This window comes from Microcaecilia unicolor, unplaced genomic scaffold (genome assembly GCF_901765095.1).
Source record: "Microcaecilia unicolor unplaced genomic scaffold, aMicUni1.1, whole genome shotgun sequence".
In the NCBI taxonomy this organism is placed as follows: domain Eukaryota; kingdom Metazoa; phylum Chordata; class Amphibia; order Gymnophiona; family Siphonopidae; genus Microcaecilia; species Microcaecilia unicolor.
Genome location: NW_021962883.1, coordinates 3,304 through 14,065, shown reverse-complemented (window position 1 = coordinate 14,065; position 10,762 = coordinate 3,304).

The following is a 10,762-nucleotide window of genomic DNA, read 5'->3' as shown; positions in this document are numbered from 1 at the left end:
GGCTATTAATGACCATTGGTCTGACCCAGAATGGCTATTCTTATATGACCCGTGCACTGGACCCTACCTTAGTAGCCTGGGTTTCAGGTCCCATTGTGAACAGACCATAGGGTAACGGTTCCTTAGGGATCCTTTCCCTGTGGACAGTACAGAGGTTCTACCAAGTCCAGGGCAAGAGCCAGTATCTCTCTCCCCCCCCCCCCCCCCCCCCCCCCCATGGTGAAATGTTTGCACTAATGATTCAGGGTAGCTAAGGCCCCCTTGACTTAAAAAAAGGGAAAAAATAAAGAAGTCAGGTCTTAATAGCTATAGCTTACAGTGGAGCAGCCAGATTTTTTTTTTTTTGGGGGGGGGGGGGGGGGGCACGCTCCACCAAAGATAGTGGACTGGGCCTGGGCATACACTTCTGCTATCAATAAGTTGGAGTCGTGGTTAGCAGCAAATCTTGCCTAGGAGGCTGCTGGACTGTCTGTGGTTGCAGGAGAGATGGTAGTGGTACCTCAATCATTTGCCATGGATGCAGAGGTGGCTTTTGCAGGAACAGCTATCATTATGATGTGCACCAGGCAAACAGATTGGGGATAACAGGCAGCCTATCCAATTTTAGAGAAAGGTCGGTGTAGTCCTCCCATCCCACCTCCAGGGGATATTTTCCCTAGCTATTATAGAATACTAGTGTAAACCAGTATCGACATGTCTAACATTTATGTACCTGACATAACCATAGCAGAGAAACATGAAACATAACTGTATTCTAAGTTACTTGTGTTAATGGGAGCCCCGCCCATGTTTACACCCATCACAAAATGCCTAGCCACCCACCTGGGGTTTCTTCACGGCAACTTAAGAGGGTCTATCCAGCACAGCTCAGGTCTGCCTGCACCTGCCGCTTGTGCTCTACACTAGCACCCTCCTCCCACCGACTGGGTCACAACAGCCTCTGAGTGAGCCTTCCGCTCTCCAATTATCCCCAGTGATTTCTAGGTTACTGGCACCGCACTCCCAGTGGTTTCACAGTTCACAAAAAAGCACTCACAAACCACCAGAATTCTTTAATCAGCAAACAGAACGAACAAATATGTTTATTCTCAGAACTTGGAACAGTAGACAAAAAATGCACAATTAGTAAACAGTAACAAGTAACCGAAAAATGGATCAATTAGAAAACTAACTAAACATTTGCATACTTCCTAGAAAGTAAATGGAGAGATCATGACATATCTGTTCACCAGTTATCAAGTATTGGGGGGGGGGGGGGGGGGGGGGGGGGGGGGGGTTAATTTTGTTTTTTTTACAGGGCTTCAGCAAAGAGCTCTCTCTCTTCTCCCAGGCTGAAACTGTAGCAACAGCCCAGCTTCTGCTTGGTAATTTCAAACTCCAACCCAATCAGACACCAGAACAGTCAAGATTTAAATAAAAACTGGTTACATCGCTACAGGCACTTCCTATTATCTGTATGCCAACTAAAAGAAAGGGACATCAGTCCTCATAGCTTTAAGCATAAACATGCAACATCTGCTGGCCAAACAGGAGAAATACACTTCAGACATATTTAAGACAGGAAAATATCAAATACATTTTACAGGCTTAAAACATACTGTTTCTTCACAACCCTCCCTTGCATTTATGTGCTATGCCACTTATACACACACCACCGCACAGTAACATTTAAGTGCCCCATTGGCACTTTGTTCGGCAAGTGTATACTTGTATAAAAGTGCTAGTATTCTATACATTCCTATATAATAATTCTCACCTTCAACATTCTAATGTGCCTGGTACCGTGGCTCCCTCGGAGGTGGTCTGCTAGGCAGTTTAGAATGCACTGAAGTCAGTGATGTCACTGACAGCTGATTCCCCTGCCTGGGAAACAGCTGTCAGTGCCCCCCCCCTCGGCGCAACACCTGCCCCTGCCCTGCAAAACCGCGAGCCCTACTCCTCCCCCTGCCTACCAATCAGCTCTCAGTGCCTCCCCCCCTCGACCATCACCCAAGACCCTCCCCCCGGCGCATCACCAAAGCCCCTCCCCCCCCCCCCCTCGCAGCCGCCAATACTAACGCTGTCCGGCTGCTGCTGCTTCTCCTGTGGATCAGCAGCGACCGGTACAAAAAGAAAAAAGCCAAAAAAAGATTTTTAACCTGAAACACTGCTCCAGAGACAGCCATCTGGCATTGGCTGTCATCACTGCAGCCGCTCCTCCTCTCCCCTCCACGTCACTGCCCCTGCAGGAAGACCCCGGAGGAGCGCAGCGACGTCAGAGGGGAGAGGAGGAGCAGCTGCAGAGATGACAGCCAATGCCAGATGGCTGTCTACGGAGCCGTGTTTCAGGTTTAAAATCTTTTTTTAGCTTTTTTTCTTTTTGTACCGGCCGCTGCTGCTCAACAGGAGACACAGCAGCGGCCGGACAGCGTTAGTATTGGCGGCTGCGGGTGGCAAGGGGGTTGATGTGCCCGGGGGGGGGGGGGGTGTAGGGGCTTGGATGATGCACCGAGGGGGAGGGGAGGGTCGCTGGTCATTGGTGGCTGCAGGGGGGGCAGGGAAGGGAGGTGGGGAGGGGGTCCTGAGACCAGATGGGTGGCTGCAGGGGAGAGAGGTGGGTCGCTGGACATGGGTTGCTACGGGGGGGGGGGCAAGGGGAAAGGAGAGGAGGGTCGTTGGACATGGGTGGCTGCAGGGGGGCAGGGGGAGAGGAGAGTCGCTCGACATGGGTGGCTGCAGGGGGAGCAGGGGAGAGAGGAGGGCCGCTGCACATGCATGGCTGCAGGAGCAGAGGAAGGTTGGTGGGGAGGGGGTCCTGAGACCAGATGGGTGGCTGCAGGGGGGGCACGGGAGACAGGAAGAACGGTACACGGGGGGGGGGGGGATTACCTTGCTAGCGCCCGTTTCATTGCCTACCGAAACGGGCCTTTTATACTAGTATGTACATAAGAGGTGCACAAATGTGGCTGGCTAGGTTACAGAACTGCCCTTCAGGTATCTAGTTTGGTGCAAGGTGGAGGGGTGCTTATCTGGCACTCTGCAGAGGCCCTTCCTCTGTCCCCCACCCCCTTCAGTGCAGCCCCATTTTTCTACAACAACAGCACATCAAACCCAGGGCTCTACCAGGTGGCAGCCTGGATGGTGGTAGACTTAACTAAGCCCATTGGACCACCAAGAATCTGCCATCCAGGGTCATGGGAATGTGGAGCCTGCTAAAACTAGTCCAGAATTAGGAGGATTCCAGAGACCCAGCTTCTGGCTCATCATACAGGCTCTTCAGGTGGATGGGATCTAACCGGGCCAAACTGTGGATAGAGTGCACACAGTACCGCACCTGGTATCTGGATGACTTTTTGAACTAGGCCACCAGGGAGGTTGCTGATAAAGTCAGGCTGCTATAAGAGTAGTCAAGCTCTACTCGGTTGGTACATCAATTTTACCAAGATAATCCTTGTGCCCGATCAGAACTGCATGAGTCTTAATATGAACCAGGACAGCAAAACTACAAGGGCAGTTCTGGATGCTCCTTATGTACAGCACCCACAGGCCTGAGACTATCTTCAGGTCTTAAGTCCATAACTGTGTTGGTTCTATGGGCACGGGTACATATGTATCTTGTCCTATATCTCCTTGTTCCCCTGGTGGTTGTTCCACTTTCAAGACCTTGCAGATGAGGATACCTTTCTAGCCAGGGGTCCAAGTCAGCCTGGAGAAGTGGCTGAGATCTCAGAACCAGGAGAAGGGGGTGGAGTCAAGACTGTGTAGTGGTCATGTCAGATTAAAGTCTGGTGAGCTATGAAGCCCATGTCAGGGCCAAGTGGCTTGTATGGACAGAAAGAGGCTCAGCAGGTGATAAATCAGCTGGAGATATGTGCGACTGTTGGCTCTTAAGGTCTTTGTTCCTTGGCTCTTTCTAGTATGGCAGTGGCTTATGTAAGCAAGCGGGGGGGGGGGGGGGGGGGGGGGGGGGGAGTACAAAAACTGGCAAAATGGCCACAGCGCCAAAACTTCTTGAACGATCTGAAAGGTCATTAAAGAAAACTGGAAATCTGTGGCTCATACCGAATGGATTGACATCACACAGGCAGAGTTCCTCAGTCATCATATTCTGCATTGTGGAGAATGCACTTAATACCAGCATTACAAAAAAACAAAATAAAATAAAACCCAACTTTCCCATAGATCGAAGAGCCCTGATGGGTCCATCAAGTTGTAAAATCTGCGATAGGTAAAATAGGGTCTCGTATCAGAAGCATTTAAAATTTTATTTAAAAAGCGGGTAGCCAATGAAGCTCCAAAGCTGAAGAAATACGGTGATACTTCAGATCCCAGCAATAAGCCTGGCACCAATGTATAAAGCCAGTTGCAATGCTTGATGCCAATTTTGAGAGAAGTCCAGATATGTGATGTTACATAATCATGTAAGCCGCATTGAGCCTGCCATGAGTGGGAAAGCGCGGGGTACAAATGTAACAAAACAAAAAAAAACAAATACAGGCTATAATTTTAGCAATAAAGCAGCCAAAAAAATAAATCAGCAAAACTTATCAGCTTCAACATACTAAGCAACTACTGACTGACTATATAAAAAGTTCTGAACCCAAGATCACATCCACATTTGTTGCGCCAGTACAGTCAGTGCCATCAATAACCAGAAGACTTGGAGCATCAGAATTAAAAAGAATGAAAAGAAACAAGACACACAAACTGACTTCATATTGTTCAATGCTACATGATTTAATATCATGCAAGAGGATACTAGAGGCACCGACAGCTTAAGATAGGCATCTGAAAAATTAAAACAGAAAACAAAACAAAAACCCCAGTGAAAGTCTGCAGTCATAGCAGACAGTGTGGAGCCCTGAAGCACCCCCATAGACCGGGGGGGGGGGGGGGAGGTCGAGATAAAAGAACACTGAACGTATATTGTGTTCCTGGATGCCCTTCAGTATATGAAATTGCCAAAGCAGAGTGAATAAAAATGGCAATATAACACTTTCCTCACAGAGAACAAACGCCCCAGAACCAGGGCAATAACCAAACAAGGGAAGGTCGTCGTTAACCTCCTGCAATAAAAACAGCATGTAGACACTCTGATAGCTTGTCTTCAAGTACTCCTGATAAGGCACAATGTCTGTATGCAACATCTGTACAAAAACTAAAGTCAGTCAAGGAGGGATCATGGATTCATCTGTTGTGACTAAAGGAAAGAAAATTATCAAGGTAAGAACCTAATTTTCCCTTCCTTGTCATCAACAGCAGATGAATCCATTAGCTGATGGGATGTACCAAAGCACTCCCTAAGTAGGGTGGGAACAGGCAACTCCGCGAGCAAGCACCTGCACTCCAAAATGCACATCCTGCCGCGCTGCCACATCCAGCCTGTAATGCCGCACGAAAGAGAGCTGAGAAGCCCAGGTAGCCGCATGACAGATCTCCTGAAGAGAAAAAAAACACCCGTTGCCCTCGTAGAGTGAACTTTAAACGCTTCAGGCAGCGACCGCCCTGAAAGCAGATAAACCGAAAAATAAGTTCCTTAAGCCATCGGGCTATAGTGGCCTTAGACGCCGGAAACCCCCCTCGGGGACCTGCCAACAGAACAAATAAATGATCAGAATTCCTAAACTCATTTGACATCTGCAGATACTACCACAGAGCCCTGCGGACATCCAAAAGGCGCAACTGCCCAAAGGAGTCCGGAAACTCCTCCTTAGAAAAGGAAGGAAGAAAGATGGGCTGGTTGAGGTGAAAAGCTGAAACCACCTTAGGCAGAAAAGAAGGCACCATACGAACAGTTATCCCAGATTCTGAGAACTGCAGAAAAGGATCCCGACAGGAAAGAGCCTGAAGCTCAGACACTCTTCTAAGCAGACGTCATTGCCACTAAAAAAAAAAAAAAAAAAAAAACTGTCTTGAGAGTCGCATCCTTCTCAGAAGCCCACTTAAGAGGCTCAAACGGAGATCACTGGAGCAACTTCAACACGCGCCCCAGGTTCCAAGCCGGACAAGGCGACCGCAAAGGAGGACGGAGACGAAGCGCCCCTCTAAGAAAACGGAGAATATCCGGATGAGCAGCAAGGGACAAGCCGGAGACTTTCCCCTGGAAGCAGGCCCAACGCTGACACTTGAACTCGAAGGGAATTGTAGGCCAGGCCATTTTGTAGCCCATCCTGCAAAAAGTCCAGCAAGAGCGAGACTGTCGCTAGAGTCGGCAAGATAGACTTTGGCGTACACCATGCCTCAAAAGTGCGCCAGATCCGAGCATAAGTCGCAGAGGTAGACCGCACGCAAGCCTGAGAGTGCGTGGCAATAACCTTATTAGAATAGCCCTTGTCCCTCAATTGCACCCTCTCAAGAGCCAGGCTGTAAGACCAAAGCGGCAAGGATCTTCAGAACCCAAGGCAAAGGAAGAGGCGCGTCCACCAGCATCCGCTGGAGATCTGTGTACCACGGACGCCTTGGCCAATCCGGGGCAATAAGAATCACCAATCCTCGGTGCAGACGAATTTGAAGCAGAACTCTCCCTATCAAGGGCCAAGGAGGGAATACATACAGGAGGCCCGAGGGCCAAGGCTGAGCCAGAACATCTAACCACGCAGAGCAAGGATCTCTCCTTCTGCTGAAAAAGCTAGGGACTTTGGCATTTACGCTTGACGCAACGAGATCCAAACCTGGAGTCCCCCATTTGGCAAAAATCTGAAGAAAACCTTCTCTGCCAGTTCCCATTCCACCGGATCGATTTGATCTGCTGAGGAAATTGGCTTGCATGTTGCTCTAATCGGCTATGTGAGCCGCAGACAGCAGCTCTAGGTGGCACTCGGACCAGTCGCAGATCTGAGACGGCTCCGCAGCCAGAGCACTGCACCGAGTGCCGCCCTGGCGATTGATGTAGGCCACTGCTGTCATGTTGTCCGACAGAACTCGGACAGGAAGACCCTTCAGCGTTCTGTGGAAGGCCAGAAAAGCCTGAAATATCGTTCTCTGTTCCAAGCGATTGATGGACCATCCCGCTTCCGCAGTGGACCACAGACCCTGAGCATAGCGTCCCCGGCAATGAGCTCCCCAGCCCGAAAGGCTGGCATCCGTTATCACCAGACACCAAAAAGGAAGAGCCAATGGCATCCCCTGCCGCAGCCTGCTGTCAGAAAGCCACCAATTCATACTGCACTGGGCCGCAGGAAGCCACTGTAGTCTGTGTTGGTATTCCTGGAAAATCGGAGACCATTGCTGAAGCAGAGCAAGTTACAGCAGTCTCATGTGAACTCTCACCAGGGAACCACCTCTATGGTGGCCATCATCGATCCCAGGAGCTGAACAAGTCCCGAGGGCGAGGTATCCGCAGGAACAGGCGGACCTGATTCTGAAGCTTGAGCCGCCTGCTGTCGGGAAGAAAAACGAACTCCGAAGCCGTGTCAAAATGGACTCCCAAATACTCAAGAGACAGAGGGGGTCAGGTGACTTTTGGGCATATTGACTACCCAGCCCAGAGTAAAGAACTGTAACAACTCTGGCTGTGGCAAGTCGACTCTTGTCTGCCGAATCTGCTCTGATGAGCCAGTTGTCGAGATAAGGGTGAACTCGGATACCCTCTCGCCTGAAGAAAGGCAGCCACTACCACCATGACCTTGGAAAAAGTCCAAGGGGCAGTCGCCAGGCCAAAAGGCAAGGCACGAAACTGGAAATGTTTGCTCAATACCGCAAACCGGAGAAACCGCTGATGCGGCGGTCAGATGGGAATATGCAAGTACGCTTCCTTGAGGTCCAGAGACGTGAGAAGCTCTCCTGGCTGTACCGCCACAATGACGGAGTGCAGGGCTTCCATGCGGAAATGCTGCACTCCTAAGGCCTCGTTGACTCTGCGTAAGTCGAGGATAGGTCTGAACGACCTGCCTTTATCGAGGCACCACCAAATAGATGGAGTAGCGACCGCAGCCACATTCGGTGGGAGGAACCAGAACCACCACTCCGAGCTTCAGCAACACCTGCAAGGTCTCGTATACTGCCGCCCGCTTGATGGCAGCGCTGCATGAGGACTCTAAAAACGTATCTCCTACTGGGACGGCAAATTCTAGCCAGTAACCTTCTCTGATCAGGTCTAGGACCCACTAATCCAAAGTAATCTTGGTCCACTCCTCAAAAAAGAGGGCGAAACGACCCCCTACTGCGGGGACCTGCGCCCCATCATTGTGGAGGACACCCCTGCGCGTTTGTACGAACGACAGGAGTTCCTCTGCTGGAAACGGGTACGTTGACCAAACCCCGCAGAATGCCCTGGGCGATACCTGCGAGCTTCGCGAAAACGTGGCCTGAAAGAGGAGAGAAAAGAAGGACTTTTGGAAGAAGGCCTCAGCCTAGCCTCAGGCAACCGTTGGAACTTAAGAGTCCCCTAGGTCCTTAATCTTCTCCAAATCCTACCCAAATAATAGAAGGCCCCGAAAGGGTAACCTCACCAGCCTTTGTTTAGAGGCCATGTCAGCCACTCAATGCTGGAGCTAAAGAAGGCGGCGGGCAGCAACCGCCACAGACATCTGCTTAGCCGAAGCTCTGACCAGATCATAAGGTAAAATTATGTATCATACCCGATAATTTTCTTTCCATTAATCATAGCTGATCAATCCATAGACTGGTGGGTTGTGTCCATCTACCAGCAGGTGGAGATAGAGAGCAATCCTTTTGCCTCCCTATATGTGGTCATGTGCTGCCGGAAACTCCTCAGTATGTCGATATCCAAGCTCCATCCGCAGGACTCAGCACTTAGAGAATTACACCCACAAAGGGACACTCTGCCCAACTCACCACCGCCGAAACGGGGGAGGGGAATTAACCCAGCCCATCCCCACACAAGTGGGGGAGGGGAATCCGTCCAGCTCATCCCCGCGGAGCGGGGGAGGGACACCACCCCGCCGATGCGGGGGGGATCTGGCTTATCCTGCAACCGCAACCGCGGGAGGAGCTGACTGACCCTAACACCGCCGAAGCGGGAGGGGTACAAAGCTGCCCTACAGCCGCACGAAGCGGGAGGGAGCGCCGGCAGAATTTAGGTCTCAATCCAGCCCCGTAAAACGGAGGGGAGAGGAATGCAACAGCTCACTGTAACACAAAATCGTCTCAACTCCTGAAGAATCCAATTGAAAAAACTTGAACACGAAGTCCTCCTGAACAGGAACTGAAGACTAAACTTGAACCTTAAATGCAACCAGAATATAAATAGTACAGATATCTGGGAGGGGCTATGGATTGATCAGCTATGATTAATGGAAAGAAAATTATCAGGTATGATACATAATTTTACCTTCCATATCATCATGCTGATCAATCCATAGACTGGTGGGATGTACCGAAGCAGTACTCACCCAGGGCGGGACATTGAAATCCCTGACCGCAACACTGAAGCTCCAAACCGGGCCTCCGCCCGAGCAGCCACAGTCAAGCGGTAATGCCTGGAGAAGGTATGGGCCGATGCCCAAGTTGCCGCCTTGCAAATCTCTTCCAAGGAGACGGACCCGGCCTCCGCCATCGAGGCCGCCTGAGCTCTAGTGGAGTGAGCCTTCAGCTGGATAGGCGGCACCTTCCCCGTGGCCACATAAGCCGCTGCAATGGCTTCCTTGACCCATCTTGCCACTGTAGGCTTAGCAGCCTGCAGACCCTTACGAGGACCTGCAAACAGGACAAACAGATGATCCGACTTCCGGAAATCATTGGTCACTTCCAAGTATCTGATGATGACTCGTCTCACATCCAGATATTTTAGAGCAGAGTATTCCTCTGGGTAGTCCTCCCTACGAAAGGAAGGGAGACAGAGCTGCTGATTCACATGGAAGCGAGAAACAATCTTGGGCAGGAAGGAAGGCACTGTGCGAATAGTCACTCCTGCCTCAGTGAACTGCAGAAACGGCTCTCGACATGAGAGTGCCTGGAGCTCGGAAACTCTTCTGGCTGAAGTGATAGCCACCAAAAAGACTGCTTTCAACGTCAGGTCTTTCAGAGATGCCCTCGACAAGGGTTCAAAAGGCGGCTTCTGCAAGGCTCTTAGCACCAGGTTGAGATTCCACGCAGGCACCACTGAGTGCAGAGGAGGGCGCAGGTGATTAACTCCCTTGAGAAAACGCACCACATCTGGCTGCGAAGCCAGGGAAGCACCCTTCAGGCGGCCCCTGAAGCAAGCCAGAGCCGCTACCTGGACTTTAAGGGAACTGAGCGACAGGCCTTTCTCCAGACCTTCTTGCAGGAACGCCAGCACTGAAGAAATTGGAGCAGTGAAGGGAGAAAGTGAGCCTGCTTCACACCATGCTGCAAAGGTACGCCAAACCCTGGCGTAAGCAGTAGAAGTAGAGCGCTTCCTCGCTCTCAGCATAGTGGCGATGACCTTGTCTGAGAAGCCCTTCTTCCTCAGACGCTGCCGCTCAATAGCCAGGCCGTAAGACCAAAGTGGGAGGGATCCTCCATCACCACGGGACCCTGATGCAACAGGCCCTGCTCCACTGGCAGCCGCAGAGAGTCATCCACTGAGAGCCTGATCGTCCGCATACCAGGGACGTCTGGGCCAGTCCGGACCCACCAGGATTATTCGGCCCGGATGCTTTGCCACCCGGTCTAGTACCCTGCCCAACAAAGGCCACGGCGGGAACACACAGAGAAGCTCCTGTGTCGGCCACTGTTGGAGAAGAGCATCTACTCCCAGAGATCGAGGGTCCCGTCCTCTGCTGAAAAAGCGCGGCACTTGGCAAATGGCCGATGACGCCATCAGATCTAGGCTCGGCTGGCCCCAGCGCTTCGTGATGTC